Source organism: Dendrobates tinctorius, unplaced genomic scaffold (genome assembly GCF_039654945.1).
Source record: "Dendrobates tinctorius isolate UK_male_01 unplaced genomic scaffold, ASM3965494v1 ptg000014l, whole genome shotgun sequence".
Classification (NCBI taxonomy): domain Eukaryota; kingdom Metazoa; phylum Chordata; class Amphibia; order Anura; family Dendrobatidae; genus Dendrobates; species Dendrobates tinctorius.
The window spans coordinates 8,085,040-8,108,916 of record NW_027361682.1 but is presented as its reverse complement, the minus strand read 5'-3'; the positions used below and the strand labels follow the sequence as shown (position 1 = coordinate 8,108,916).

General features: G+C 49.7%; 1 long non-coding RNA gene across 1 annotated transcript in view; it reads left to right on the top strand.

Moving 5' to 3' along the window:
• The first annotated feature begins 3,975 nt into the window (after positions 1-3,975).
• The window catches only part of LOC141074269 (uncharacterized), a 47,961-nt gene continuing 28,059 nt past the window's right edge, over positions 3,976-23,877 (top strand). Inside the window, exons 1-2 of the long non-coding RNA XR_012227169.1 lie at positions 3,976-4,125; positions 4,467-4,757. This is a non-coding gene — a long non-coding RNA (uncharacterized lncRNA). The remainder of the gene's footprint in view (positions 4,126-4,466; positions 4,758-23,877) is intronic.

The window sequence follows — 23,877 nt, the reverse complement described above, 5'->3', positions numbered from 1 at the left end:
GGATATCTGCAGGAAGCACTCCCATAACTCCAATCCAACAGTTTTTCTCCACAACCATAATCCAAACACACAGAAGCTCGCTGTATATATTTGCGGGTAACCCTTGCCAAGACAATGGGAATTCCCGGACCCTGGTAAATTGCCTCGGGTAGAACCACACGGGGGTCAGCGATAGTCAGGAATGCCCCCATGTCTCTAAATCCTGACATTGCATCCATCAATTAAGACGTCCTGCAGGTGGCGTTGCCGTTGCTCTGGGTAGCTAAAGGACCAAGGCCAGAGTCCGTACACTCCAGGAGGGGTATCTATGGTGCCGTGGTCGGTGGTCCAATCTGATGGGGGTGGTAGTAGCTCTTTCTCAGGCGGGATGGAGTGTACAAGATGCACTGGACGAGGTGGGGCTCCATCCGAATCCTTGCGGGGCAGCCAGACTGCAAATTTCCAGGTTTCCCACACCCATAACATCTCCTCTCTGTGATACCCTCATGTCGTGGTCGGAACTGTTGGGGCCTAGGATTGTGTGGAGTGATTTTCATTGGCTTGCGACTAGGTGGAAGGGCAGATATAATCGGAGGGGACGGGACGCGAGAGCAGGCCATGGTTCATTGTCCAGAAGCCTCCATTGCAGCCGGATAGTAAAGGCTTCATCTGCCAGGTCTGCAGCTCATTCCACCATGCACGGCATGCGCTCCTGGACTCATTCCCGTACCTCTGCGGGGCACTTGGCAAGAAATTGTTCTATAAGGAACGCCTGTATAACATCTTCCACAGTAAAGGCGTTTTCTGCTTCCAGCCATCTCCGACATGCCTGGGACATCTTATGTGCGTACATCCTAAACAATCCCCCTGTGGTACATGGGAGGTCTCGGAAATTGGCCCTATATGAGTCTGGGGTGATTGCATGGTAATCCAGGATAGTCTGCTTTACAATGTTATAATCCCGATTCCGCTGTGCGTCAGTAGTTCGGTAAACCTCCGACATGCTACCATTCTGGAGTCCCACTAACAAACACATCCAGCTAGAGTGGGGCACCTCCATCACAGCACACTGCTGCTCAAAGTCATTGAAGAACCCCTCCACATCTCCGGAAGCCTCATCAAATGGCTTAAACTCTGTCCGAATGATCGGTACAGGCTCCCGGATCGTTGGGTTTACACTCCACATTGCGTTACTCCCTCTTTCAAGCTCCATTGCTTTTTTTCTCTGCTGTGCCCGGCGGGAAGCCTCCTCCTTGTACTCTTGAGAGATGCCTGGGCCCAGAACGGCCATCTCTTCATACCACACCAACCACTGGCTTTTTGGGGTGGGGATCCCTGTCTCCAGCGCTTGTCCTTCAGACATCTGGGAGAAGGTGGCCTGGCTATTACGTACCAGTAGGTCAATTAAGGCTTCTTTAGTCAGTCCCTCCTAGTTCAGGTCCAGATCTCTGGCTCTCTCCTGTAAACTGGATACAGTCAAATTTCTGTACTCACTCTGTGGGTGGTTCTCCATTTGGTTACGCTCTGTTGATCCCACTGCTGCCACCAGTTGTCATGGGGTCCTTCTCCGGTATCACAACAGAGCGAGGGAAGTGTGAACAATCCCAAGACCTTTATTATAGGCAAAATTAGAAGGTCCAAAAACAATCCACCACACTGAGGATACAATAGTCCAGAACACATATACAGTTCAGTAACAGGATAAAATGTCCAGGGAGATGGGAGCCCAAAAATCTAGCAGCCAGAGGACAAAAAGTCCCTTTCTCTCTGATATGCTGTGTTCACACGATGCTCTCCACACAGGAACTGACTTCCCTGTTGTGAGTTCATTTTTCCCTTCACCGTTGAGGTCTGATGAACTCCCTCCTCTGGTGAAGGAAGGTAGTGAGGCTGATTACCAAACACCTGGGCAGCTAGATAATGACTGGGTGGCTGGAATTGAGGACTGGATATAAGGCAGCCGACGCCCTTCTGCCTTGCTGGTGATCTCTCTGAGTGATTCTAGGAGACCAGTCTGATTCCTGCTCCTCAAAAGCTAAGTTTTCTGCTCTACATTTTGCATTTGTGTTTTGGTTTTGTTTTGCATTGTTTTCCTTGATTTCTGCCATTCCCTGCTGGGGTGAGCTGAATTCCTTTTTGCTCTGTCTTCAGAAAATACCTGAGTACTGATATAGTCTTTTTGAAGCCTAGCGTCTTCAGGGCTTTTTTCCCTATCAGCTGTTGGCTCTTGTTTTGATAGGGTTTTGGCGGATTACAGACAGCAGCTTTTCTATCCTGTCCTATCTAGTTAGCTTGGGCCCCATCATTTGCTCAGCCTATCTTTCTATCTGTGTGAGTGTTTTTCCATCTTGCTTCACCGTCATTATTTGTTGGGGGCTGCCTATTGCTTTGGGGTCTGCTCTGGGGCAGTTTAGATTTCCCTTTCTGTCTTTAGGCTATGTGGTTCTCCAGCTGTGATCGAGAGGTCTAGGGCACCGTAGGAACCCCCCACGGCTACTGCTAGTTGTTGATAGGTTCAGGGGTCTGCAATCCGATAGCTGCCAACTTCTCTGGTTTTCTGGACTTAGCTAGTATTTCTGTTTTTGCCTCCTACGGTGACTCATTCATAACACTTCCCCTCTCCTGTCCCTTCCAGCCCCCTCCCCATGTCTAGGAGTAGCCAGACAGGTTGGGGCGGTTCTCAAACCTCCCATGCCTGACAAAGGTGCCTGGGGGATTATAACACTACAGGGGGCCATCAAGAGACATTGATACAGTCAGGCTGCAGACATAAAAGGCAACAAGAAAAACACTGTGAAAATCAGTGGAATAGAAATATACACAAAATGATATCCACATAGCATACCACACCATCACAGGAACATTTAAACAACAGAATATAACTCCAAGTAAATCAAACTTCTGTGAAATCAAACTGTCCACTCAGGAAGCAACACTGATTGACGATCAATTTCACATGCTGTTGTGCAAATGGAATAGACAACAGATGGAAATTATTGGCAATTATCAAGACACCCTCAATAAAAGAGTGGTTCTGCAGGTAGGGACCACAGACCACATCTCAGTACCAGTGCTTTCTGGCTAATGTTTTGGTCACTTTATAATGTTTGTGCTTTCACACTCGTGGTAACATGAGACGGACTCTTCAACCCACACAAGTGGCTCAGGTAGTGCAGCTCATCCAGGATGGCACATCAATGCGAGCTGTGGCAAAGTTTGCTGTGTCTGTCATTGTAGTGTCCAGAGGCTGGAGGCGCTACCAGGAGACAGGCCAGTACAATAGGAGATGTGGAGGGGGCCATAGGAGGGCAACAGCTCAGCAGCAGGACCGCTACCTCTGCCTTTTTGCAAGGAGGAACAGCATTGCCAGAGCCCTGAAAAATGACCTCCAGCAGGCCACAAATGTGCATGTGTCTGCACAAACGGTTAGAAACTGACTCCATGAGGATGGTCTGAGGGCCCGACATCCACAGATGCGGGTTGTGCTCACAGCCCAACACCGTGTAGGACGCTTGGCATTTGCCACAGAACAGGATTGGCAAATTCACCACTGGCGCCCTGTGCTCTTCACAGATGATAGCAGGTTCACACTGAGCACATGGAGACGCCATGGAGAGCAATCTGCTGCTTGCAACATGCTTCAGCATGACCGGTTTGGCAGTGGGTCAGTAATAGTGTGGGGTGGCATTTCTTTTTAGGGCCGCACAGCCCTCCATGTGCTCGCCAGAGGTAGCATTACTGCCATTAGGTACCAAGATGAGATCCTCAGACCTCTTGTGAGACCAGGGCCGGTGTCAGCACCCGGGCAAATGCCGGGGCCCTGGCGAGACGGGGGCCCACTCACGCTGTCTGGGATATACCAACAGCGCGCCGCAGCCCTTTATTCATTTCCCCCTGCATCCTTGGGGCAGGCCCATCCTTATGGCGCTCCCGCCCATCACTTCCTTGTTGTTACTGTATTCCAATGTGGGCGGAACCAGTCACCGCGGGGCCGGAGCTACCAGATCTCTGTTCCGGGCAGGGCTGTATTCGAGGAGACACAACCCGGAAGCGTGTTTGTTTCTTACTCATACGGAGGGCAGGAGAAAAGCGAGGAGGACTCGAGGAGGAGGATGGGAGTAGTCATCATCTGCGTGGTGGAATGAGGTACAGTGAGGGTTATACTTCTCCGTGCAGGGGGAGGGGGTTGTCTTCATTGCCTCACAATGACCTTCCTGCTGAAAGCTCAGCCCGTGTCATAGTCAGTTCTTGCTGCATAGTTCCCAATCAGTTTAACTGCTTGTTTTATCCTGTAATTATTGGAGGTCACCCAGCTTTCCTGCAGTCCTGAGCAGCAGCTGCCCCCAGTACTACATGATGGTAAAATGCATCAGTTTGTTATCAAGTCACATGCTGGGAGTAGTTGTAGTTTGTCATCCGGTGAGGCGCAGTGATATTGTTATATACTAGTGTCTAAGGGTTATGGCCACCTGGGTCTTTCTCCGCAGTGTTTTGCTTCCTCCTGGTTGACTGTGAGGACCCCCATACAGAAGGACTCTCCACATCTCTGCTGAACGTGTCATCATTGTCCAATCTGGAGAGCGTGGATTCCAGCGAGCGCGGCGGCGACGGCTACGCAGACACTGACTTTCGGCACAACCTTCTCAATGCACCTCAGGGCTCTGGATTTTCCAGTCAAGAGACAGAAGAAATCTCTATTTTTCAGTCACCAAAACATTTCAGGGGTGATGAAGTGAGGAAATTGAATGGCAGCGAAGATCAAAGCAGAAGTTAGACAGGTAAAAGCGGAGACCCCATAGTCTGCATATTGTTCCTAATGCTTAAAGGTCGAGTGACATCAAGTATACGGTCAGATATGTGGGGTCTGAAAACTGGAAACCACTGATACCTGGGAAATAAGTATGTGCCACGCTGAAAGCAACATATACATAGTAAATATGCTACATTACTTTTCCTCAGGAGCTGCACTCACTATTCTGCTGGTGCAGTCACTGTGTATATACATTACTTATCCTTTACTGATCCTGAGTTACATCCTGTATTATACTCCAGAGCTGCACTCAATATTCTGCTGGTGGAGTGACTGTGTTAAAAAAATAGCAAAATTGTAGGTGTAGCTTTCAAATATAATAAGAATAAGTAATATAATGTATGTACACAGTTACTGCACCAGCAGAATAGTGACTGCAGCTCTGGAGTATAATACAGGATGTAACTCAGGATCAGTACAGGATAAGTAATGTAATGTATGTACACAGTGACTGCACAAGCAGAATAGTGAGTGCAGCTCTGGAGTATAATACAGGATGTAACTCAGGATCGGTTCAGGATCAGTAATGTAATGTATGTACACAGTTACTGCACCAGCAGAATAGTGAGTGCAGCTCTGGAGTATAAAACAGGATGTAACTCAGGATCAGTACTGTATCTGTGCATCATGAATAGTGGTATGTGTTAAAGGGGGGGGACCCACTGAGACTCGTTCGCCCGGGGCCCTCTGAAACCTGGAGCCTGCCCTGTGTGAGATCATATGCTGGTGCAGTTGGCCCTGGGTTCCTCCTAATGCAGGACAATGCCAGACCTTGTGGCTGGAGTTTGTCAGCAGTTCCTGCAAGATGAAGGCATTGAAGCTATGGACTGGCCCACCCATTCCCCAGACCTGAATCCAATTGAGCACATCTGTGACATGTCTCGCTGAATCCACCAACGTCACGCTGCACCACAGACTGTCCAGGAGTTGCCAGATGCTTTAGTCCAGGTCTGTGAGGAGATCCCTCAGGAGACCATCCGCCACCTCAGCAGGAGCATGCCCAGGTGATGTACAGTAGCGAGGTCATACAGGCACGTGGAGGGCACACACAATACTGAGCATCTTTTCCTTGTCATGAGGCATTTCCACTGAAGTTGGATCAGCCTGTAATTTGATTTTCCACTTTGATTTTGAGTATCATTCCAAATCCAGACCTCCATGGGATATTCATTTTGATTTACATTGATAATTGTTATGTTTTATTGTTCTGAACACATTCCACTATGCAATGAATAAAATTTTGCAACTGGAATATTTCATTCAGAGATATCCAGGATGTGGTATTTTAGTGTTCCCTTTATTTTTTTGAGCAATATATAATGGCACCAGGGTTGGACTGAGGCACTGGGACACCGGAGAATCCTCTGGTGGACCCCAGCTCCTGTCTCCTTTAGTCCCTGCTCTGCGAAGTGTGCACCGAGCGGTGCACACTCTATTCTATAGCTGGCAGCAGCGAGTAAGCTATGCAAATGATGTGAACAGTGCAGCCACGCGGCAGCTCTATCACATCACCTGCTGCTGCTGCCGGCTTCTAAATGGTGAGCTGTGCACAGCGTGCCTGTGTGTGTACACTGCAGTCTGCAGAAGAGAGTGCCATCCTCCAACTCACCTGCATTCTGCTGGACGCTTCCTGTCTGAGACAGCCCAGCTGGATGACGTCATCATCCAGCACGCTGTCTCAGACAGAAAGCTGCCGGCGAGGAAGAGGCTGCCGGGATGTGCTTCTGCTGCGGGGAGGTGAGCTGTGCTGTGTGCCTGTGTATGTGGCGCGGTGCTTTGTGTATGAGAGTGATGCAGTGCTGTGTGTGTGTGAGAGAGTGGTGGTTGGGAAGGACCATGATATTGGTGGGGGGGAGACAATGATGGAGGTGATGGGCAATGATGGCAGTGGGGGAGGCAATGATGGAGGTGATGGACAATGATGGCGGTGGGGGAGGCAATGATGGAGGTGATAGGCAATGATGGTGGTGGGGAGAAAATGATGGAGGTGATAGGCAATGATGATGGGGGAGGCAATGATGGATGTGATGGGCAATGATGGTGGTAGGGGGGAGGCAATGATGGAGGTGATGGGCAATGATTGTGGGGGGAGGCAATGATGGACGTGATGGGCTATCATGGAGGTGATAGGCAATGATGGTGGGGGGAGGCAATGATGGAGGTGATGGGCAATGATGGTGGTGGGGGAGGCAATGATGGAGGTGATGAAATGGGCAATGGTGGTGGGGGGAGGCGATGATGGAGGTGATGGGCAATGATGGTGATGGGGAGGCAATGATGGACTTGATGAAATGGGCAATGATGGTGGTGGGGGAAGCAATGGTGAAGGTGATGAAGTGGGCAATGATGGTGGTGGGGGGAGGCAATGATGGAGGTGATGGACAATTATGGTGGTAAGGGAGGCAATGATGGAGGTGATGAAATGGGCAATGGTGGTGGGGGAGGCAATGATGGAGGTGATGGGCAATGGTGATGGGGAGGAAATGATGGAGTTGATGAAATGGACAATGGTGGTGGGGAGGGAGGCAATGATTAATGTGGTGGAATGGGCAGTGATGGGGGTGGTGGGGGAGAAGGCAATGATGGAAATGGTGATGAAGACAATGATGGGGTGGAGAGGGGCTGCATTATACTTTATGAGTGGGCTACATTATATTCTGTGGGGGGACTGCATTATTCTCAGGGGACTTCATTATATTCTGGGGGGCTACAGCATACTATATGAGGGGGCTACAGTATACTCTATGGGGGGCTGCATAATATTCTGTGGTGGGGCTGCATTATTCTCTCAGGGGACTACATTATATTCTGGAGACTACATCATACTATATGAGGTGGCTACAGTATACTCTATGAGGGGGCTGCATTATATTCTATGGTGGAGTGGCATTATTCTCTCAGGGGACTACAATATATTCTGGGGGGCTACATCTTACTATATGAGGGGGCAGCATTATGCTCTATGAGGGAGCTACAGTATACTCTTTGGGGGGCTGCATTATATTCTGTGGTGGGGCTGCATTATACCCTATGAGGGTGACATATTATATTCTGTGGTGGGACTGCATTATACCTAATGAGGGGGTTGCATTATATTCTATGAGAAGGGGCTGCATTATATTTTATGAGAGGGGCTACATTATTTTATGAGGGAAGCTACATTATATTCTGAGGGGGCTACCCCTCTATGATTCTACCCCAACCCCTGCTACATAATTAAGATGTGTACTACCTTATATTATACCTGGATATTAGCGTGTTTTACCACACAATTGGTGGTCTTGTATTTATTTCTATGCAGCTACATAGTGAGCCCCAAGAATGATTTTCTCTGGTGGGCCCAAGGTGCTCCAGTCCGACACTGATTGGCACTCAAAGCTACAATAGTGAATGGGGCTGTTTACGTGTTCATGATTTTTCACAAGCAGTTTGCTCAAAATCGTGGATACATCTCATATTGTTTTGAATGTTGGATCAAAATCAACAATGCAAGTCTATGGGTCTGTAAAAAATCGGTCAGCGCTCGGATGCCATCTGAGTGTGGTCCGATTTTTATTGTTAGGAGAAGATAGAAAAACTTTTTTTTCACATACGAGAAAAACTAAAGACCAAACTGAGGAAACCGTGACCAAAATCGCTGATGAAACTCGGTCAGTTTTACTTGTACCTGAAAAAAACTGACATGTGAATGAGCCCTTAGCTAGTTGGAGGTTATAGTAGATTCTATATTAGGAAGAAGGATAGAATAATTTGTCACCAAGAGCTCCTTATCTGAATGGTTTCCTGTCTTCCTAGTGGCAGGAATCAACATGTGGTGAAACAGGTTGATAAATTATTTAGGCGGTCGGGTTCCTGTCACTACACAGCAGGATTCCCGAGCCTTGCCTTCAGCAGTCTCCCATTCCTCTCCAGCTGCAGAGGAGGCTGCTCAGCAGATTCATCGATCCCAGCACTCTGCTCAGACTAAAGCCCCCGTTACACACTGTGATATCGCTAGCAATATCGCTGTAAAGTCACCGATTTTGTGACGTAGCAGCGATATTGCTAGCGATATCGCTACATGTGATACTTACCTCCGACCGGCTCCCCCGCTGGTTATCGCTGATCGCGCGAGAAGCTGCTGGACCATTCCTCGTCGGCCACTTCCTGCGGCGCTTCCTGCTGTGACGACGAGCGACGCGTGGAGCCGGGCGGGAGGACGCAGGATTGCCGCGTCTGACAGGTAAGTAGCGACCCCCGTCCCCAGCGATGTCGCTGGTGAGATCTGCCTGAGTGGCAGCTCACTAGCGACCACCTAGCGATGCACCAGCGATCCTGACCGCTTCATATCGCTGGTCAGGATCGCTGGTGAGTCGCTAGGTGTAACGGTACCCTTACACTGTGGGTTTGGTTGCTGCTGCCACCTCTGGTCCAGCTATAGCAACTCATGCTGGTCAGCAGCGAGCTACTCCAGGGACTAAGTCCTCCTTTCGGTCCACTGAGCATGCCCGTGGGACGAGTTTGGGTCGCCCTTCACACCCAGGGCAGTGGGGTACTCGGTACCGGGCCCAGTGGTCCTCAAGGGGAGATGTCACGGTAGCTGGAACCCGGCCGCCCGTGGCCCTGGGCGCCCATTGTAAAAGTTCAGTGTCAATGTGTAAGTCGTGACGCCACCTGTGGTGTTCGTCAATGAAGATGTAAGCCGACACTGCAGACAGATCCTCTGGGACAGATGGTGTGGTGCAGCAGTGATGTTATAGCCCTCCACAGGCAGGGCTGTAGTCCCAGGGCAGTGTAAGTGAAGTGACACTTAGATGGTGTAGTGTCAGGCACAAGGGGTGTAGCTGTGCTGGGCAGGTTGGCGCCGGAATAAGTGGAGAAATTTCAAAAACTGACTGTCACATCCGTACATAAGCATAGTGCGAACAGGTGCTTAACCTAGAGTCACCAACTCATATATATTCAAGCAAAAAAGGAAGCACACTGTAGCGCCAAACCATGCAAACATGAAAAATGAATAATGAATTGCATTACTGCATTAGAAGTATGAAAAATTGAGAAAGTTTAGCGCATAAAATGGCCAAGTTATGTGTACCTGGAAACCACGTTAAGGCATTTCTCGTTTTCCAGGTCCCTATTTTATGCCAATCCTCACTAAGACTGTAGTCTCCATCTGAATGGGAACCTATGAAAAATCCTCTGGAATAAGTGGAGGACACCAGGGCATGTAGTTCCAAAGCTTTACTCACAGTCTGTAGTACACACAGGTTCCTGTCTCCGTGCTGTGTCCTCCGGGTCAGCGACTCAGTCAACCTCCAGACAAGATGGAATGATCCTTTCCAACACTCCGCCAACATGTGCCTTTCTGAACGTCTCCTCTTATAGCGCCTTTGGTGTGAAGATCTCCTAGTACTGAGTTACACTGGAGTTCCTCCTGACAGATGTTCCCAAGAACTATACTTGTATGGCAGACAGCTGTAGCCTGCTTCAGGGACTCCTCACTCCTAAGTCCCGGCTCACTATCAAAGTTGCTGTTGTGCCCTCAAGTCTTAGATGGGAGTAGTGCATTTACAGCCCACTACTCCACCGGTGTAGTATCCATACAACCTCGGGGAGGGTTCTCTCCTAACCCACGTCTTCTGTTCCCTTTTACTCCTTCGTTCCGTACTAGTCTCTCCTTTTTATGGAAGATCAGGTTTCTGTTCAATGTCTTTCTCCTTTCCTTTCCCGTGCCAGCAGACCCAGGTCACTGAGATCTGCTGCAGCACATCCTTCCTCCATCTCTGGGTCTGTGCCGGCTGCCGGGGGCCTGTGCCGGCTGCCGGTGGTCTGTGCGGGCCTGCCGGGGGTCTTGTGTGTGTGTGCAGGCATCGTCCGATGGGACTACAAGTCCCATCGGGCGATGCCTGCTACAATGACTGTGATTGACACATTAGCAAATGATGGGACAGTAGTAGTCCCATCATCCGGCTAATGTGTTGAATGTAAAAGAAAAAAAAAACATACTACATACATACTACATTCATACAACATACATACATGCTACATACATGCTACATATATACTACATTCATACAACATTCATACATACTACATACATGCTACATATATACTACATTCATACAACATACATATATACTACATACTTGCTACATATATACTACATTCACACAACATACATACTACATACATGCTACATATATACTACATTCATACAACATACATACATGCTACATACATACTACATTCATACAACATTCATACATACTACATACATGCTACATATATACTACATTCATACAACATACATATATACTACATACTTGCTACATATATACTACATTCACACAACATACATACTACATACATGCTACATATATACTACATACATACAACATACATACTACATACATGCTACATATATACTACATTCATACAACATACATACATACTACATACATACTAAATATATACTACATTCATACAACATGCATACATACTACATACATACATACTACATACATGCTACATATATACTACACTCATACAACATACATACATACTACATAAATACTACATTCATACAACATACATACATACTACATACATGCTACATATATACTACATTCATACAACTCCTGGGGTGGACCCGATGGACCGTGGCAAAGATCCTCCCGGGGGCGAGCTGACCAGGTGGAACACCCCCTATACAGGGAGTGTTTGGGGCAGGCCCGTGGGTAACTATCACCACGGCAGCTGGTACCCAGGGAAGAGTGCAGAAGGGCCGGCGACAGGCTGGGGATGCTGACGGGGAACCTCCTCTGGAACAGGAAGATGGATGACGGTCAGGTCAGGGGCACAGGCGAGACGGAGGGGAGCAGGCACGATCAGAAGGACTCAGCTGCGGGACCAGGACTGGACGGAGCACGGCACCGGACCTCCAGATCCTAGGAGAGTGGAGAAGGAGGGTGAGCTACAGACAGACAAGACGCAGGAGCGCACATTGAGCAACGGGCCAGAATCACTATCAATGCACAGGTGATAATCAGGCACCGCCATCCGGAAGAGGCGGCCTGATATAGCAGAGGCTTCTGGATCTTGACCTCTCCAGTGCAAGGGAGGAGAGCGTGCGGCCTCAGGAGGGATAGGAGGCGCGTGTGCTCCCGAGTATAGAGTGTGCGTGCGCCAGCCGAGGAGGAGGCTGGGCAGAGGCGCGCACCAGGCGAGATCCAGGAGACCAGGTAGACGTGGTCGCCGGGTGAAGGAGAGAGGGCAGAGGAGATCGCGGGGAAGCCCGAGGCAGCCGAGACCGCGATGAGGAGGCCACCAGTGAGTGGGTAAGCCGCGGTCGGAGAGAAGGGATAGGCGGAGGGCGCGGCTGCAGCCGCGTGACAGTACCCCCCCTTACGCGCCCCCCTCCGCAGACTGGAAAAAAATTAGCCAAAATACGAGGAGCCTGGATATTCTCCCGAGGCTCCCAGGTCCTCTCCTCGGGTCCAAAGCCTTTCCAATCAACTAGAAAAAAGGTTCTCCCCTTTTGCCTCCTCATGGCCAGAATATCTTTAACCTCAAACTCATCGTCTGCGGAGACAGGCGGAGGTGACTGAGGGACCGTGGAAAGGAAGCGATTGAGGGTGACTGGTTTTAGAAGGGACACATGAAAAGCATTAGGGATGCGGAGTGAGGCGGGGAGCCGTAGTTTGTAGGAGACATCGTTAATACGGGTCAAGACCTCAAAAGGTCCAATATAGCGGGGACCTTGAGGCAAATGAACTTGGAGGACAGCCAAACTTTATCACCTGGGTGATATGGCGGGACATCAGGCGCCTTTTGTCTGCGGGTCTTTTTACCCTGTCACGAACCAACTCGAGAGCGGACTTGGTCTCCTGCCAGATCCTGGAAAAATCACCGGACAGAAGATCAGCCGCCGGTACACCCGAGGCAGGGGGAACCGGTAGAGGCACACCTGCATGTTGCCCGTAGACGACAAAGAAAGGAGATTTGCCAGAAGACTCGCTGACGTGGTTTTTATAGGCAAACTCAGCCCACGGGAGTAAATCAGACCAGTTGTCCTGGTGGACATTAGAAAAGTGCCGGAGATAGTTCACCAAATTCTGGTTAGTCCGTTCCGCTTGACCGTTGGACTGAGGATGATAAGATGAGGAGAAGTCAAGTGTGACATCCATCGACTTGCATAGAGCTCTCCAGAATCGAGAGGTGAATTGGACTCCTCTGTCTGAAACAATATGTTGGGGCAGTCCATGGACACGGAAAACATGCTGAACGAAAATTTTCGCCAAGGCTGGTGCTGATGGTAACCCGGGAAGAGAGATGAAATGTGCCATCTTAGAGAACCTATCTACCACCACTAGGACGACAGTACAGTTGGCAGACCGGGGTAGGTCGGTAATAAAGTCCATGGCAATGTGTTGCCAAGGGGACGAGGGTACTGGAAGCGGATGTAGAAGGCCAGAAGGCAACTGCCTAGGCACCTTGGTTTTAGCACAGGACAGACAGGAAGCGACGAAATCTCGGACATCCCGGAGAAGAGTCGGCCACCAGTAATAGCGGGACACAAGGACAAGTGTCTTTTTAAGACCAACATGACCAGCTAGTTTGGAAGCATGTCCCCAGTGTAGAATCCGTCTTCGGTCCTTCTCTGGCACTAAAGTCTTGCCAGGTGGGGGCGAGATGAGAGAAAGAGGTGCCACCGTGATGAGCCTGGACGGATCTAAGATATGCGTGGGTTCCTCCTCCCCATCTGCGGAAAGAAAGGACCTGGACAGAGCGTCAGCCTTAGATTTTTATTGCCTGGACGAAAATGCAGATCAAAATCGAATCGGCCGAAGAACAGGGACCACCTGGCCTGTCGTGGATTGAGTCTCTGTGCAGAACGAATGTAAGCCAGGTTTTTATGGTCTGTGTAGATTGTAAAGGGATGTACGGCGCCCTCCAATAAGTACCTCCACTCCTCCAGAGCTAACTTGATGGCAAGCAATTCCCGATCTCCAATGGAATAGTTCCGCTCCGGAGTGGAGAAGGACTTGGAAAAGAAACCGCATGTAACAAGCCTACCAGAGGGAGACTTTTGAGATAGAACTGCTCCGGCCCCTTTACGGATCAAAGAGGAAATAGGACCAGCCAAAGAGGAAAAATGAGGAATGAACTGCCGGTAGTAATTTGCGAAGCTAAGAAATCGCTGAATGGCTTTCACCCCATGGGGACGTGGCCAGTTAAGCACGGCAGACACCTTCTCCGGATCCATACGCAAGCCAGAGTCGGAGATGATATAGCCTAAAAATGGAAGGGAAGACTGTTCAAAGGCACATTTCTCCAACTTAGCGTACAGGCGATTCTCCCTCAAGCGTAACAGTACCCAGCGGACGTCTCTTCTGTGGGAGGACAGATCGGGAGAGAAGACGAGGATATCATCGAGATATACGACCACACAGGAGTACAGAAGGTCTCGGAAAATGTCATTTACAAATTCCTGAAAGACTGCGGGAGCGTTGCACAAACCGAAGGGCATGACGAGATACTCGTAGTGTCCATCCCTGGTGTTGAAGGCGGTCTTCCATTCATCTCCGGAGCGAATACGGATGAGATTGTAGGCTCCACGGAGATCCAGTTTAGAAAAGATTTGCGCCCCTCGCAGCCGGTCGAACAACTCGGGGATGAGAGGTAGGGGGTATCTGTTTTTGATAGTAATCTCGTTAAGACCCCGATAGTCAATACAGGGGCGGAGAGACCCATCCTTCTTCTTAACAAAAAAGAAGCCTGCTCCGGCGGGTGAAGATGACTTCCGGATGAAGCCTCTGGCCAAATTCTCCTGCACGTACTCAGTCATGGCCTGGGACTCGAGCGGACTCAAAGGATAGATTCGCCCCCAGGGCGGGGTTGATCCGGGAATAAGCTCGATCGGGCAATCATATTGCCGGTGCGGAGGGAGAACCTCTGCCTCCTTCTTGTCAAAGACGTCAGCAAAGGCCCAGTAGGCCGAGGGCAGATCCGGAGGGCCCGAGGCAGGTAACGAGCTCTTGAGGGGTTGTACTGGACGGAGACATTTAGTCTGGCAGATGCGGCCCCAGCGAAGAATATCTCCAGACCGCCAATCCAGGACGGGTTCGTGCATCCTAAACCACGGAAGACCCAGGAGCAAGGTGTGGGACAGTGACGGCAGCACGAAGAAAGCTATTCTCTCTCGGTGCAGGACCCCGATCTGTAACTCCAGCTCCTCAGTGACCAACGTAACGGTCTCGCGCAGGGGAATGCCGTCGACTGAAGCTAACTGCCGGGGAATCTCCAAGGACCTGACAGGTATCCGCAATCTTTTCACCGCCTCGAGTTGGATGAAATTGCCTGCAGCCCCAGAGTCAATATAGGCTACCTCAGAAAAACGTTTGGAACCCAGGACAAACAAAACAGAAAGGGTCAAGGGTAGAGAGGTATCAGTGAGACCTAGGGAGGCCTCTCTTACCTGTCCTAGGCGGAGGCGTTTCCCGGCCTCACTGGACAGGAACGTAGAAGATGGGAGGCGCTGCCACAATAGAGACAAAGACCATGAGTAAATCTCTCCTGGCGGCGCAGCTCCGCGGGTCTGAGTCGGTCCACTTGCATGGGCTCTGGGGCTGATGCCGTGGTGGAGGGTCGCGGACGGGGAGGACTGTGTGTCGAAGGAGAAAAACGAGTGGGCCTTCTCTCCCTGGCGGACTCGCGGGAGCGCTCCTGGAAACGCAGATCAATTCGCGTTGCCAGCAAGATGAGATCCTCCAAAGACGTAGGTGTGTCCCTGCCCGCCAACTCGTCTTTTATTCGAGCCGACAAGCCGCGCCAAAAAGCCCCCACTAGGGCCTCGTTCCATCCAAGCTCGGAGGACAACGTACGGAACTGGATGGCGTATTGCCCCACAGAGAGAGTACCCTGGCGGAGGCAAAATAAGGACTCAGTGGCGGAGACCAGGCGGCCGGGCTCATCAAAGACCTTACGAAAGGTCTCCAAGAAGGTCGCAAGCTGGGAGACTATCGGGTCATCACGCTCCCGCAAGGGGTTTACCCAAGTCAACGCCTCACCCTCCAAATGGGATACCATAAAGGCCACCTTGGCCCGGTCGGTAGGGTGCTGCAAGGGCGTCAACTCGAAATGCAACTGGCACTGGTTAATGAACCCTCGACAGAGTTTGGGATCACGGCTATAACGCGGGGGTTTAGCCAGCCAGGGGGAAGGATGAGGAGCTGCTACCTGCACAGGGGCAGCGGCCGCAGTCTGAAGAGCCAGTAGGCGGTTATCCACCGAGGCCATACAGTTCAGGATGTGGGCCTGGGTGTCACGCTGCTCGGCAAGTTCCTGCTGGAGGCCGGAGATCTGAGAGGCAACCCCAGGATCGGAGGTTTGCAAAGAAGAAAGACGGGACGCCATTGATTTGAGGATCGACATGATCCTCGCTTGATTCTCACGAAGGAACAAAAGTTCCTTTTGGGTCGGGGTCAGGGTACCAGCGGGATCCATGGCCTGATTATTCTGTTATGTAAAACTTAGAGGAACTCCTGGGGTGGACCTGCTGGACGGTGGCAACGAACCTCCCGGGGGCGAGCTGACCAGGTGGACCACCCCCTATACAGGGAGTGTTTGGGGCAGGTCCACGGGTAACTATCACCATGGCAGCTGGTACCCAGGGAAGAGTGCAGAAGGGCCGGCGACAGGCCGGGGATGCTGACGGGGAACCTCCTCTGGAACAGGAAGACGGATGACGGTCAGGTCAGGGGCACAGGCGAGACGGAGGGGAGCAGGCACGATCAGAAGGACTCAGCTGCGGGACCAGGACTGGACGGAGCACGGCACCGGACCTCCAGATCCTAGGAGAGAGTAGAGTGGAGAAGGAGGGTGAGCTACAGACAGACAAGACGCATGAGCGCACATAGAGCAACGGGCCAGAATCACTATCAATGCACAAGTGATAATCAGGCACCGCCATCCGGAAGAGGCGACCTGATATAGCAGAGGCTTCCGGGTCGTGACCTCTCCAGTGCAAGGAAAGAGAGCGCGCGGCCTCAGGAGGGATAGGAGGCGCGTGCTCTCGAGTATAGTGTGTGCGCGCGTGCCCGCCGAGGAGGAGGAGGCTGGGCAGAGGCGCGCACCAGGCGAGATCCAGGAGACCGGGTTGACCTGGTCGCCGGGTGAAGGAGAGAGGGCAGAGGAGATCGCGGGGAAGCCCGAGGCAGCCGAGACCGCGATGAGGAGGCCACCAGTGAGTGGGTAAGCCGCGGTCGGAGAGAAGGGATAGGCGGAGGGCGCGGCTGCAGCCGCGTGACAGTACCCCCCCTTACGCGCCCCCCTCCGCAGACTGGAAAAAAATTAGCCAAAATTCGAGGAGCCTGGATATTCTCCCGAGGCTCCCAGGTCCTCTCCTCGGGACCAAAGCCTTTCCAATCAACTAGAAAAAAGGTTCTCCCCTTTTGCCTCCTCATGGCCAGAATATCTTTAACCTCAAACTCATCGTCTGCGGAGACAGGCGGAGGCGACTGAGGGACCGTGGAAAGGAAGCGATTGAGGGTGACTGGTTTTAGAAGGGACACATGAAAAGCATTAGGGATGCGGAGTGAGGCGGGGAGCCGTAGTTTGTAGGAGACATCATTAATACGGGTCAAGACCTCAAAAGGAGGTAGGAGGCGCGCGTGCTCTCGAGTATAGTGTGTGCGCGCGTGCCCGCCGAGGAGGAGGAGGCTGGGCAGAGGCGCGCACCAGGCGAGATCCAGGAGACCGGGTTGACCTGGTCGCCGGGTGAAGGAGAGAGGGCAGAGGAGATCGCGGGGAAGCCCGAGGCAGCCGAGACCGCGATGAGGAGGCCACCAGTGAGTGGGTAAGCCGCGGTTGGAGAGAAGGGATAGGCGGAGGGCATGGCTGCAGCCGCGTGACACTCAGTTTTATTTCTGGATTCAAATGAGGTTTATTGTACTAACAGAAAATGTGCAATCTGCATTTAAACAAAATTTGACCGGTGCAAAAGTATGGGCACCCTTATCATTTTCTTGATTTGAACACTCCTAACTACTTTTTACTGACTTCCTGAAGCACTAAATTGGTTTTGTAACCTCATTGAGCTTTGAACTTCATAGCCAGGTGTATCAAATCATGAGAAAAGGTATTTAAGGTGGCCACTTGCAAGTAGTTTTCCTATTTGATTCTCCTATGAAGAGTGGCATCATGGGCTCCTCAAAACAACTCTCAAATGATCTGAAAACAAAGATTATTCAACATAGCTTTTCAGGGGAAGGATACAAAAAGGTGTCTCAGAGATTTAACCTGTCAGTTTCCACTGTGAGGAACCTAGTAAGGAAATGGAAGAACACAGGAACAGTTCTTGTTAAGCCCAGAAGTGGCAGGCCAAGAAAAATATCAGAAAGGCAGAGAAGAAGAATGGTGAGAACAGTCAAGGACAATCCACAGACCACCTCCAAAGACCTGCAGCATCATCTTGCTGCAGATGGTGTCACTGTGCATCGGTCAACAATACAGCGCACTTTGCACAAGGAGAAGCTGTATGGGAGAGTGATGCGAAAGAAGCCGTTTCTGGAAGCACGCCACAAACAGAGTCATCTGAGGTATGCAAAAGCACATTTGGACAAGCCAGTTACATTTTGGAAGAAGGTCCTGTGGACTGATGAAACAAAGATTCAGTTGTTTGGTCATTCAAAAAGGCGTTATGCATGGAGGCTAAAAACCACAGCATTCCAAGAAAAACACTTGCTACCCACAGTAAAATTTGGTGGAGGTTCCATCATGCTTTGGGGCTGTGTGGCCAATGCCGTCACCGGGAATCTTGTTAAAGTTGAGGGTCGCATGGATTCAACTCAGTATCAGCAGATTCTTGACAATAATGTGCAAGAATCAGTGACGAAGTTGAAGTTACGCAGGGGATGGATATTTCAGCAAGACAATGATCCAAAACACTGCTCCAAACCTACTCAGGCATTCATGCAGAGGAACAATTACAATGTTCTGGAATGGCCATCCCAGTCCCCAGACCTGAATATCATTGAACATCTGTGGGATGATTTGAAGCGGGCTGTCCATGCTCGGCGACCATCAAACTTAACTGAACTGGAATTGTTTTGTAAACAGGAATGGTCACAAATACCTTCATCCAGGATCCAGGAACTCATTAATAGCTACAGGAAGTGACTAGAGGCTGTTATTTTTGCAAAAGGAGGATCTACGAAATATTAATGTCACTTTTATGTTGCGGTGCCCATACTTTTGCACCGGTCAAATTTTGTTAAAATGCAGATTGCACATTTTCTGTTAGTACAATAAACCTCATTTGAATCCAGAAACATAACTGAGTCCATCAGTTATTAGATATATGAAACTGAAATATCTGTTGCAAAAATAAAATTGTTATAAAGAAAAAAGATTAACATTAATAGGGGTGCCCAAACTTTAACATATGACTGTATATGTAGCATGTATGTAGTATGGTTGTATGAATGTAGTTTATATGTAGTATGTATGTAGTATGTATGTATGTTGTATGAATTTAGTATATATCTAGCATGTATGTAGTATGTATGTTGTATGAATGTAGTATATGTAGCATGTATGTAGTATGTATGTTGTATGAATGTTGTATATATGTAGCATGTATGTAGTATGTAGTATGTATGTATGTTGTATGAATGTAGTATATATGTAGCATGTATGTTGTATGTAGTATGTTGCAGGAATGTAGTATATATGTAGTATGTATGTAGTATATATGTATGTTGTATGAATGTAGTATATACAGTATGTAACATGCCTGTAGTATGTATGTTGTATGAATGTAGTACAGTATATATGTAGCATGTATGTATGTATGTTGTATGAATGTTGTATGAATGTAGTATATATGTAGCATGTATGTAGTATGTATGTATGTTGTATGAATGTAGTATATATGTAGCATGTATGTAGTATGTATGTATGTTGTATGAATGTAGTATATATGTAGCATGTATGTAGTATGTATGTATGTTGTATGAATGTAGTATAAATGTAGCATGTATGTAGTATGTATGAATGTTGTATGAATGTAGTATATATGTAGCATGTATGTAGTATGTATGTATGTTGTATGAATGTAGTATATATGTAGTATGTATGTCGTATGTAGTATGTATGAATGTTGTATGAATGTAGTATATATGAAGCATGTATGTAGTATGTATGTATGTTGTATGAATGTAGTATATATGTAGTATGTATGTAGTATGTATGTAAGTTTTATGAATGTAGTATATATGTAGCATGTATGTAGTATGTATGAATGTTGTATGAATGTAGTATATATGTAGCATGTATGTAGTATGTATGTATGTTGTATGAATATAGTATATATGTAGCATATATGTAGTATGTATGTATGTTGTATGAATGTAGTATATATGTAGCATGTATGTAGTATATATGTATGTTGCATGAATGTAGTATATATGTAGTATGTATGTAGCATGGTTTTTTTTTTTTTTTTACATTCAACACAGTAGCCGGATGATGGGACTACTACTGTCCCATCATTGGCTAATGTGTCAATTACTGTCATTGTAGCAGGCATCGCCCGATGGGACTTGTAGTCCCGTCGGACGATGCCTGCACACACACAAGACCCCCGGCAGGCCCGCACAGACCACCGGCAGCCGGCACAGGCCCCCGGCAGCTGGCACAGACCACCGACAGCCGGCACAGGCCCCTGAGAGGCCCGTACAGACCACCGGCAGCCGGCACAGGCCCCCGGCAGCCGGCACAGGCCCCCGACAGGCCTATACAGACCCCCGAGAGGCCCATACAGACCACCTGCAGCCGACACAGGCAGCCGGCACAGACCACCGACAGCCGGCACAGGCCCCCGAGAGGCCCGTACAGACCACCGGCAGCCGGCACAGGCCTCCGACAGTCGGCACAGACCCCCCAAAAGGCCCGTACAGACCACCGGCAGCCAGCACAGGCCCCCAGCAGTCGGCATAGACCCCCGAGAGGCTCGCACAGACCCCGCCTGCATACACAGACACGCACAGTGTCCGCCCACGCACCGCCCACACTCTTCCCCTCTCCCGAACAGGATGTACAAGGCAAGAAAGGTTTTTTTTTAATTCCGATATTTCTGTCCCATTGACTTGAATGGGACTTCCGGTATCGGAATCGGCTTTTTGTGTATCGGGCCGATCCAATCCGATCCGATATTTCTGAATATCGGATGGTATCGCTCAACACTACTCCTCACTCCTCTCCACTCACTGACTCATTGACTGACTGACCTGAAATCCTAAGGCTAAGTTCACACGTACCGGAACTCTCGCGGAAATTACCGCGAGAATTCCGGAATTCCAGTCCGTGGGAAAATCGCATTTTAAATTCCCGCGATTTTCCCGCGGAAAAACTAGCATTTTGCAAGCGTATTTAGCTTGCAAAATGCTAGCGTTCTCCAAGCGATCTGTAGCATCGCTTGGAGAACTGATTGACAGGTTGGTCACACTCGTCAAACATAGTGTTTGACAAGTGTGACCAACTTTTTACTACTGAGGCCGCCTATGCGGCATCAATAGTAAAAGATAGAATGTAAAAAAAAAATAAAAAATGGTGTTATTCTTACCCTCCGACGTCCCGCGCATCCGTTCCCAGTAATCCTTTGCGAAAATGCCCGCGATGACGTCAGTTCTCGCGGGATCGCGACGTCTCGCGGTAATTCGCGATGACGTCGCGCGAATGACCGCGAGACTTCGCGATCCCGCGAGAACGGACGCCATCGCGGGCATTTTCGCAAAGGACTACTGGGAACGAAAGCGTGAAGAGAAGCAGGAAGACTGCGCGGGACGTCGGAGGGTGAGAATAACAATATTTTTTATTTTTAAATTCTATTTTTTACAGGGATATGGTACCCAAAGCCCGGAGGACAGTCTCCTCTCCTCCGGACCGTGGGTACCATCCGCAAATGTTCTGCTTACTTTCCGCATGGTGTGCACAGCCACATGCGGGAGGTAAGCGGAACAATGCATTCCTATGGGTGCGGGATCGCCGCGATTCCGCAAATTAATGAGCATGCTGCGGTTTTTACCGCGAAGCGATTCCGCCGCGGTAAAAACCGCAGCATTAGTACAGCATTGCGGAATCCCATAGGAATGCATGGGATGCTTACTTTTCGCGTTTTCGCGGCAAAATCGCGCGGTTAAAACCGCCGCGGAAACGCGAAAAAAAAACGCCACGTGTGAACTCAGCCCAAACCTTCCCGCTCTTTTATGTATTCTAACTCCACCCGCCTCCCAGCACGTTTCGTGTTCCAAGCAGGGAGCCACCAAAGGTGCTCTGCTACACTCCAAGCAGGGAGCCGCATTGTGGCTTTGCTGAACTACTGTGTTGTGTGGGATGCAGGTGTTGGAGCGTGGTCAGGAGCCTCCAACCTACCTGGATGGTGGGGTACCACACCTCAGGAGGAGGTGCAGTACCTCTGTGGCAACTGAATCCTCAGGGGCGCCACAATCTCTCATTGGAGATCGGAGGTCACATGCTCAGGTCCTTCTCCAGCTCGAACTGAACCATCAGGAAGGTCCCGGAAGGACGCTGCTAGAAAAGGTTCGCATGGCCGCTCGGCCATACGCTAGTATAGACAGTATTTTGTAGTTGTGTGTGAAGATGGATGTATGCTTTCTGGTGACTGACTCATTAAGGCTATGTGCACACGTAGTTTTAGGTGCTGCAGACTTTTCCACGTGGATTTGGAAAAATCCGCATGTAAATTCTCAGGTCAAAAGACCTGCGGATTAGCCTGCGGTTTAGCCCTGCGGTTTCACACCTCAACAAAGGAGAAGGTGTGAAACCGCTGCGGATTCCACACAAAGAATTGACATGCTGCAGATTTTAACCCGCAGCAAATCCGCACGGAAAAATCTGCAGCATATGCACAGCGTTTTTCAGTTTACCATTGAAAACAAAGGTACTGTACAACACACCTAAATCTGCTGCAGACCCGCAGAGCCTGAAACGCTGTAGATCCGCAGCAGAATCCGCACCGTGTGCACATAGCCTAAGACTCCCTTCCTCTGGTTGTGCATGTGTATAGGGTATTGGAGATAAGTCAGCGCCTACAGGTGTTATTGTCTATGTACCACGGTACATCCAGTCCTATGCACCACACTTAGCGTCTAACTGTGCCATCCAGCACAAGGCACTACTATACTGTGTCAAGCTGCAACCGCCAGTGCGCCGCCGTGCGCAATATTTACACTTTCCTAGCCCTAATTTTGGGTGGTTAGTGGCATCCACAAGACCGGTGCTGTGCGCACTAGGTGCGCTATATATTCCTTTCTGTTTCTTCCTGGCACCGCAGTTGCGGCGCCGCGTGCTAGTGGTCTAGAAGGACTCTAACCCAGCATCTTTGGGGCTGAGTCCTGAGACTGTACACTAGTGCTCACTCCGCCGCTCTGTGGAGTTAACAGGCTCCAGCATCTGTTACTGTGGCTCTGTGAAGTAACAGAGTTCGTTCCTGTACACACCGTATCAACGGTTTCCCACCGGTGTTTAATTAAAGTAGTATTCCGCCATTACCTAGCAGCAGTATACCATCTCTGCACGGTGGACCCCGGGTTGTAATCGCACTTTCTCATATTTTATATTTAGTGCGATCCGCAACCCTAACATTATACTAGCGCCAGGGTCTGACTAGTAATGGCGGACGAGCAGCAACTTCACAGGTACATCCAGCACCTGGGGGACAGGTTGGCGTCTCTCCAGTGCTCAACCTCAGCTGTGGATCTTACCGCGGTCGCTGTTCAGGCAGCCACTGAGGCTATCTACCGTATGTCCACTGCCATCCCTGCCCCGACTTGGTCCCGCCTCCTGCAGCCCGAGAAGTTGTCGGGTGATAGTGCTTCTTGTAGGGGTTTCATGAGCAAGTAAACTATACAGCTGGACCTGCTGGCTGCACGATTCCCCTCTGAGTGGGCTAAGTGGGATTTATTATTTCTCTCATGTCGTGCAGGGCTTTGGAGTGGGCCACACCGCTGTGGGAGTGTGGTGATCATGTGGTGCAGAGTGCCTCACAGTTCTTGGGCACTCTGAAGCAGATCTTCCTGGGACCGCGA